Consider the following 9,662-nt stretch of genomic DNA (forward strand, 5'->3'; position numbering starts at 1 on the left):
TGTTATGTACCTCTGTCCCTTCTCCCAGTCTTTATGTGCCTTCTCCTATGTGTCCTTAGTTATAGGACTTCTTTCATCTAGACTTCAGCTGATTCTCAATGATGGTTGTTCTTCAGTTTAGTTGTAATTTTGATGTGGTTGTGAGAGGAGGCAAGCACAGCCATCTTGACTAGAAACCTACTTTTTCCCACAAAGTAATTCTTATATTAGAAGTTCAAATAGAAAACTCAGTAGTTTTATATTTGTAAATACAAAACTTGAATTGGCACAGAAGAAAATGAATACATCTTAATTTTCTCTGTGTGGGAGCCTTAGGGGCTGCACTGCCTTCTGATCTGTCCTGACAGTGTTCATCTTAAGATATCACAAAGAGAAATCCACCAACATCAAATATTCAAGTACAATTGTAGATCTCTTGTCTATGGACTTTGGATATTGAACTACCACAAAATTATTCATAAAAAGAACCATTTTAAAATAACTTTATTAAATCCACCTATTATTTAGGCATATGTTGCCTTTCTGTTCCCCTTCCTGAGTTCTAACTTGGAAAAAGACCTTTGTTGATATACTTGTCCAGAACTAAAAGAGTGTAGTGAATGTATCATTTACCCATCTTGGATGGAGCCACCCATATACATGGTTGTACAAGGATTAGGATTTAGAGGCTGTCAAATATAAGTGCCTCTAGGGGTCTAACAGGCAACTGAGTCACAAAGATAGGTTAAGAAAATAGACTGATGGGTGTTTGTCATCCTGAATTGCGTGCACATGCTCCATTCAAATTTATTTTATAATACCATGAAAACCAAATAAAATATAGACTGGGCTAAAAATGTTCTATCTTTTGTATTAATGGGCCCATATGATATTTTTAACACGACACTATTGACATTTTGAGTGGTCAGTTCTTCCTTATAAAGGACTGTCCTACACATTTTAAGGTGATTATCATCGTTTGTCCCTCAGCCCCCTGCAACCAAATGTGTATAGCATCAAACCTTCACCCCTGAATATTACAGCAACCACTTCTGTCCACATTTTAGTATGCCTGCTAGGCGGAGACAGTTTCACCCTGGGTTATGAGCCCAGTGTTAGGGTTAGGAATAGTGTTATTTCATAGTAAAGTGTGTTGTTTCACCTACACCAAACTCAAATATTGAACAAGTAATTTAATTTTGTCTTTGCTGTTGAGATCTGTGACATGCAGTAAAACTTTGCCTTATCTTTCAATAGAGAACTCTTATGTGGGCAAAAGTCCTTTAAAAAACACCTTAGCCAGATATTAATTAGGTTTGTATATTTCTTATATGTATGAAAATATTCCAACAGTTCCTTAAAGGTTGATGGGCTTTCCTCTCACTTAGGTACTCAAAAAGACTTACTGATTAATTTTTTAAAAAGCTAATGAATAAAAGAACTGTTTAAGGCAAAGGAAGTGAACTAAATCTATGACCTTTCTGGCACAGGCTTTATCCCCATCAATAGAGTTTCACATTTATGAAACTATAATAAATAATAAATAACAATGGGTGACAAACCCAGAGGGAGAAAAAAGCAGGAGGTGAGGCATTCTATAGTTTTGCCATGCATTATCTTCAGCACATTTGTTGCATTGTGGTTTTTTGAGGACTAGGCTTCCAAAGTGTTGCTTGCTAATGGATACTAACTAGAAGGTGAGAAATCTCCCTGTCATTTACTGTGGTCATAGAAGGAAAAGATTTTTGTTGAATGGTTAGGCACGTATCCAGTAGTCAACTGACCACCTAATGCAGGATTTATCGGAAGAAGCTGAAACTTTCCAGTGGATAAAACTTGGTTTTAAGCATGTGTTGATATTATTCCTAAATTAAAAAGTAAGTGTCAGAAGAAGGTATCCTGGGGATGAGGAAAGAGTATGGACTTTGGATTTGGCAAAGACCTTGATTTAAGTACCAGTTCTGTTATACATTTACCTTGAGAAAGATAATATTTCCAAGCCAGATTTTTATAAAGTCTGGACAGTAATAGCTCTTCCCTTAAAGGATTCTTCTGTGAATCAATGGGGGTAATGTCTGCAGAAATCTCAGTTCCTTCCAGCCTTTCTTCTCTTCTTTGTCTCTTTTCTTTCCCTTTCCTTTTTTTCCCTTCAATTTTTCTTCTTTTCTTCCAAATACTACATGTTAAAATTGACTATAATGCATTGTTGTATTTGCATACAAGTAACAAAGGTAATAGTGAAACTAGAAATAATTTCCCACATCAGTGCATATAGTTTTTTTTTTCTTTAGTAATATAAAAATAAATACGCAGTAGAGTGGCTTAGTTTGTAGCAATAGCAACACGTTTTCAATTCTTAGGAATATCTCACTAGATCAACTTAATTTCTTAACATTAGTTTCTTCACATTGTTGTTCATATTAATATAATAAATTTCTCTTCTGAGCAGCTTGTTCAGACACATATGTAATAATTATTGACAAATAATGATTTAATAGAATGAGTATAAAAGAAGTAGAAAGGAAACTTTTGACATTTTTTGAGCCTGCTATCCAAATGTTTTGCATGAAAAAATTCTACTGCTTGTACTTTACCAAAGGGGTCCATCAGATATCTTAGTATTCTAATTCAGAATGTATTATTACCTTTCTATTTTTATTACTGATTTTTGAAGTTTTGGAATCAAAGTTTTAGCTTTGATTCCTTTAGGTCACATTAAATATTGTCAGGCCCTTGTTGTGCTATGGGGAGTGTAAGATTAATGGTGAATTACCAAAGTAAGAGTATCTACAAGGCAATGAAATTCTAGTAGAGGAAATTTCAAATCTACTTCTTTCTATAAAGCAAATGACAAATATTTGCATATTTTATACATATATTTTTATACTATGTAATGTTGAGTCAACTTATTCTCAATAATAATAAGTTTTTACACACTTATCAAGAGCAAGTGAGTGGTATTGAAAGATTTAAGTGTCAAAGAGAAAGTAATTTGCAAAGAGAAAGGGAAGGTTGTAGAAAATTACCAAATTATGAATATAAGTATGTATCAGGAAACTGTTTTTTTACTCGGAAAAACTTACTGAAGGTAGGAAAAAATTCAATTATTTAAATGCATTTTATATAATAATGTTTAAATATTCTGTGTGCTGTTTATTTTAGATAGAAATCATATTTTATATGAAAATATTAATGTAGTTTTAGTCTGTAACTTCAGATTGACATTTTACATATCCAAGTTTGATATATATATATTTTTTGCTTTAAACAGTATCATGCATGCCATTCCTACTGTCTCTGTCTTTATTCATTCAGAATTGGAAGATATAGCATTTATGTAGTACTGTATTTTAAACTAGGTGTTTATATCATAAGTAATAGTACTTTCTGAAATTGTGTGCCTTTAAAAAATAAAATGGATTATACATATACTCACTCTCTTTTGGGAAATGTATTTAATATTTAATACAAAATATTTGGTGCTGAAATTTGAGAAACTTTTTGGAATCAACTTTGCTTGGAATGGAAAGAAGATATTTTAGTAATTGGAACAAAGGAAATTTTATTCATTTCTAGCAATAAGTTATACCTGTGACAGCATGCTTGCTGCCCCATATCAGGCAAAGGGTGCCATTTGTGAATAAGTCATACCCTGTTCATGTTTCTTTTTCATGCAATGCATGCAAGTTTTATAGTAAGATCAAGTAATGAGCCTCTTTCTTTTAAGAACATACAATATGAAAAGGTCATGCTCCAAAACTAGGTGGTGTGTATATCAGTATAATGACATTTTTTTTTTCAAGCTCTTTCCCATGCCATGAAAGCAACATTCAATTTGTTTTATGATAACTGCTTTGTTTTTTAAAATAGACTTTATTATTTAGAGCAGTTTCAGGTTCACAGGAAAATTGAGAGAAAAGTACAGAAATATCTATAAATTTCCGTATATCCTTGGCTCTACATATGCGTAGCCTTCCCCTTTATCAACATCCCCCACCAGAGTGATATTTTTATTACCATTGACCAACTTACACTGACACATCATAAGCACCCAAAGACCATAATTTACTCTCAATTTTTTTTTTCAATAAAAGGGAAACTTATACTGAGGCCCCAAAGCCAAAGGGTTTTAGGAGGAGGCTGCCCTGTTTGCTGAGGAAGTGGCAGAAGGACTTATTTGACCTTCTTTTTGGGGTGTAGTTTGTCAGTGTGGCCACACTTCTGTTTGTTCTAGTTGACAGCATGGGGATGCAGGCAGGCATAAGACTTGCGGCATATCATCTTGTCTCAGTTGTACTTCTGGGCCAGCTGGTGGAGAGAGGGCTTGATGATGTTGTCCCGCAGCTGAAGAACCAAGCGCAGTGTGGACTCTTTCTGGATATTATAGTCTGAGAGAGTGTGGCCATCCTCCAGTTGTTTGCCCACAAAAATCAGATCCTACTGGTTAGGTAGGATGCCCTCTTTGTCTTGGATTTTAGCTTTGACATTCTCTGTGGTGTCACTGGGCTCGATCTTGAGTGAGATGGTCTTGCCAGTCAGAGTATTCACAGAAATCTGCATCTCTGTGTCTGCTGGGGAGGCTGCTTGGCTGCCTTGTTGAAGAAAAAGTGTAAACTTTTTTTTTTTAAAGTCAGTATAGCATTTGCTTAGATCCTGAGGTGCATGTAATAGGAATCTGTTGTTCACCTATGTATTTGAATCATTGTGATAGCTTTCTTATCTGGGTAGGCAAGGGAATGAGTGTAAAGGAAGCTTCAGCTCTTCTTTTCCAGAGATGGTCTTAATGATTTTGAACATGTTGTGAAAGACAAAAGAAGATCAAATGGTAATCCTTCTTAATTAATATAACTAGTAATTTGAATAAAGAAGAATATTCTTTTGAAGCTAAAGGATAGCATTCAGATTACATTCTTCTTTACTCTGGATTAAAAAAAAAACTATGTATTTTTCTCAAATTGGAGCAACATGCATGCTCCAATTTGAGAAAATTGTGTTTGACATCCAGAATCCCTTTCTAAACTGAAGCTTAGATGTAATATTCTTTTGATATGCTTCATATTTGCCCTTTAAGCTTAACACTCTGTCTTCTACCATTATTGCTAGTACCACTATTAATGATGACCAATATTTAGTATTTTCTACATGGTGGACATTCCGCTAAGCAACTTACATATAGGTGCTCAATTTTCTCCCCAAACCTGTGAGTTAAATACTATTATTTTATTCTTAAGCAGAGTTAAAAAGTAACTAAGACGGAGAGAGAGAGATTTAATATCCTTCCCCAAATTCAATTTGATGGAAGCTGGACTTGAGTTGGGATTTTTCTGATTAAAAAGCCCATATCCTTACCTTTTGCAGATTTGTGGCGTTTGGTGTAGGACAGTTCATTGTTAAGCTTTGTTGAGCTTTGCAGAACTGGTAGGATATCTTATCCAGTTTCTAAATGATAGGAGCATCCTCCCCTTGTCCTCATCAATGTGTTACCAATAAATACCTCAACATTTTCAAACATCCCCTGGGGGAGATGGGGTCCCAGTATAGCAATGGTGGAAAATCATTGCTGTGGTTAAGTGGTCAAAGAATGAAAAGTTAAAAAAAAGCCATAGCAGGATTAGGTCATATAGTATCATGACTTTGAATCTAACTGAGCTTAACTATTGAGCTGCTTATGAGGAGGATGGCTATGGAAAGGACCAAAAGGTAGAACTGTCTCTATTTTTGAGACACTCAGCTGCTTTTATGAAAACTACACAGTGTTTTCAAGATATTGCTGGCAGCTATAGATATTTTATGGTTATAGTCAACAACAGGAGGGTTTTAGCAAACAGTCCAAAGAAAAAGCTGAACTCTAGTCTCTAGAAAAGAGATGGAGTTATCAGAAGTACATTCGAGATAGAGTACCCTTAGTTTCATTAAAAAGGCTTCAGTGCAGCTAGCAGATATGGGATGTGTGGTTCAAAAAAGTCTGTAGCAGAAATCATGACCCATTGCTGAGTATCAGAGAGCAGACAAGGTAAATTTTTACATCTTCACCTCAGGATTGGTCACAGGGACGGGCAGGACTAAATATATTTAAGGTTCTAGAAATGAGGTAAGAGCTATTAAAAGAGTATGAAAAAGAAGACATACCAAGGAATTCAGCCTCTGAGCTGAAGTGGTTTGACAGCCTGGAGTAGGTTTGAATGGGATATGAAGAAAGCACACAAAGGGAAAATAGTTTAACCATATCCTTCACTACCAAAGGGCTTTAACTGCACGATAGCAGGAGCCAGGGCTGTAGGCAAGTTCCATACAGAAACTCTCAGCAATAGTATTGTTCACATTTACCATTGGGTCTCTAAAGCAATTATTATTTAAAAACCTTTTTTAACTTTAGATGGTATCTTCACCATGGTATATTACACAGTTAAAAGAGAGTTTGGAGGATATTTGTTAGTCTTTTTTTTGACCTTTCAGTGTCCGAAGGCACCTCCTATGTATGAAAGAGTCTTTAAAAGAGCTAGAGCTTGCTTTCTGAAAATGCCTGATATTAGCTTTCAGAGCCTTCTCTCTGTGGATATAGGACGTAGGTGCTGCCAGTCAAATCCCTCACCAGAGTCTTTGGCAGAAAGCTGGTGAAGGGATGAAGAACAGACATTGTAGAACCTACTCAGGACATGATGATTACAGATGTGTCTCTACATCCAGTATATAGAGACGGCCTTCATGGTTTCTCCAGTGGCTGCATCCATAGCCTAATGAGGGTCTAAGCTGTGACATGTGTGAAATGGAAGTGGTGAGCATTGTTCTTGACTATAAAGTTTTTGACTTAGTTCTACAGCCCTTGCAAAATTCTGTGGGTACCTAAAATTGAGATATAATTTATTTAAGTGATTAGTTTGATCAGTTTTGGTAATTATACATACCTGGAGGCCACAATCCCCCAAAAGTATAGAATATTTACATCATCCTGTGCTTCTTTCCAGTCAATACAACCTTATCTTCCCACTAAAGAAAAACAATTTCTCATTTTTACTACCATAAATTAGTTTTGCCTGGTCATGGACTTTATATAAATGGAATCGTAAAGTACATATTTTGTGTCTGGGTTCTTTTACTTTGAGATTTATCCAGGATGCTTTGCATATCTGTAGTTCATTTCTTGCTGTTGCTGAGTAGTATTTAATTGTATAAATATGCTATGATTCATTTAACCATTCTCTCGTTGATGGCTCATTTCCAGTTTTTGATTAGGGACATCATAATCATTCTTGTGACTTTCTTCTGTGAGCATATATTTTCATTTCTCTTGGGTAAATAATGAGTAGAATTTCTAGTTAAAATCTGTTTTCCTAAATTTTGATATGCTACTTTTTTGTTATATTCTGTTGAAAATATTTTCCAAAATTTCTGGAATTTTCTTCTTTGATCTTGGATTATTTAGAAGTGTGTTATTTAATTTCCACATGATTAGTGATGATTTTAGATAACTTTCTGTTATTGATTTTCAATTTAAGTTTGCCATGGTCACTGTATTCATTTTCTATGGCTGCTATAACAAATAACAACAAACTTTATGGCTTAAAACAACAGACGTTTATTGTCTTTCAGTTTAGTAGTTCAGAATTCGAAAGTGGGTCTCACTGGGCTAAAATCAAGATGATGGCAGAGCTGTATTTCTTTCTGGAGGCACTAGGGCAGAATCCATTTCCTCGCTCTTTCCAGTTTCTAGAGGCTGCTCTTAATGCTTGGCTCATGGGCCTCTTCTCCTATCTTCAGAGTCAGCAATGTTCAGTGGAGTCCGTCTTATGCTGCTATCTTTCTGGTCCTTTCTCTTCTGCCTCCTTCCACTTTTAAGTACCTTACAGATAACATTGAGTTAACCTGGAAAATGCAGTTCATTAGCAACCTTAATTCCATTGGTGACCTTAATTCCTATTTTCTCACATAACACTATATTAGCAGGCTCAAGGGATTAGGACATGGACATCTTTGGGGGTCCATTATTCTATCTACCAGACTCAAAAAACATATTCTATATGATTTTAGTCCTTTTTTTGAGATTTGTTATATAGTCAGGAATATGATAAATCTTGTTGAATACTCCCTCCATGTATATTTAAAAATAGCAGGTTTTCTACTGTCTTGAGGTAGAGTATTAATAAGTGTCAATTAAGTCAAGTGGATTATGTTTTTCATTTATTAATTATCGAGATAGAAGCATTGAAATTTTCAGCTAAAGTTTAGCATTTTCTGTTTCTCTTTTCAGTTCTATCAATTTTTCCTGCATATACCTTGAAGCTCTATTATTAGGTAATATGTGTTTAGGATTATCATGTCCTCTTGGCGAATTAACTTTTTCGTCATTACGAAATATTCTTTAATCTGGTAATATCCTTTGTTCTGAAAATGACTTTGACTTTAATATAGCCACCCTAGCTTTTTTATGATCCATTTTTCATCCCTTTATCCTATTTGTGTAATTATGCATAAAGTAGATTTCTTGTATGTAGTATATAGTTGGATTTTGCTTTTTTAAAATGTCATTTGACAGCTCTGCTTTTTATTTTAGGCTTTTAGACCATTTGTATTTAATAGGATTGCTTACATGATCAGATTTAAAACTATTGTCTTTCTAATTTTTCAAGTAGATTAATTTTTTTTAGAGCGATTTTAGGTTCACAGCAAAATTGAGCAAAACTACAAAGATTGTTCCCATATCCTCCCTGTCTCATATCCCAGCTTCCCCCACAATCAACATCCCACACCGAGTGGTACATTCATTACAATTGATGAACCTACATTGACACATTATTATCACCAAAGGCCATAGTTTATACCAGGGGTCACTCCTGGTGCCATACAGCCTATGTGTTTTGACAAATGTACGAAGACATGTAGCTACCATTACAGTATCTTATAGAATAGTTTCGCTGCTCTAAAAAAACCTTTTCTCTACTCATTTATGCCTTCCTTCCTCCCAACCCCTGACAACAACTGATCTCACCATCTCTATAGTTTTGCCTTTTTCAGAATATCATATAGTTGAAATCATACAGTAGATAGCCTTTTCAGATTGGCTTCTTTCACATAGTTAAATGTATTTAATTTTCATTCATGGCATTTCATGATTTGGTGGCTCATTTCTTTTTAGTGCTGAATAAGATTTTATTGTCTTGATGTACCATAGTTTATCTGTTCACCTACTGAAGCACATTTTGGTTGCTTCCAAACTTGGTAGTTATGAGTAGAGCTACTGTAAACATCTGTGTGCATGTTATTGTGTGGACATAAGTTTTCAACTCCTTTTGGTAAATATCAAGGAGCATAATTGTTTGATCATATGGGAAGAGTATGTTTAGCTTTGTAAGAAACCAACAAATTGTCTTCCAAAGTGGCTGTCCCCTTTTGCAAACACACTTAGCAATACATGAGAGTTTTTGTTTCTCCTCATCCTTGCTAGCATTTGTCGTTGTCAGTGTTCCGGATTTTGGCAATTCTCATAGGTGTGCAATTGTATCCATTGTTTTAATTTGTATTTCTCTAATGACATATGAGGTGGAGCATCTTTTTATATACTTATTTGCTATCTGTATGTCTTCCTTGGTGAAGTGTCTATTTAGGTCTTATGCCCATGTTTTGTTTTCTTATTGTTAGGTTTTATTTTTTAATACATGTTTTTTTTTTAAATTATAGTTGGCATA

The 9,662-nt window shown here is 34.8% G+C and overlaps 1 long non-coding RNA gene and 1 pseudogene across 1 annotated transcript in view; one reads left to right on the plus strand and one right to left on the minus strand.

Annotated features, from left to right (window-relative positions):
- LOC111731613 overlaps positions 1-9,662 on the plus strand; it is a 64,451-nt gene that overhangs the window by 42,284 nt on the left and 12,505 nt on the right. The window lies entirely within an intron of this gene.
- Positions 4,153-4,554, minus strand: LOC105304068 (annotated as a pseudogene).

Source organism: Pteropus vampyrus, unplaced genomic scaffold, assembly GCF_000151845.1.
Source record: "Pteropus vampyrus isolate Shadow unplaced genomic scaffold, Pvam_2.0 Scaffold11, whole genome shotgun sequence".
In the NCBI taxonomy this organism is placed as follows: domain Eukaryota; kingdom Metazoa; phylum Chordata; class Mammalia; order Chiroptera; family Pteropodidae; genus Pteropus; species Pteropus vampyrus.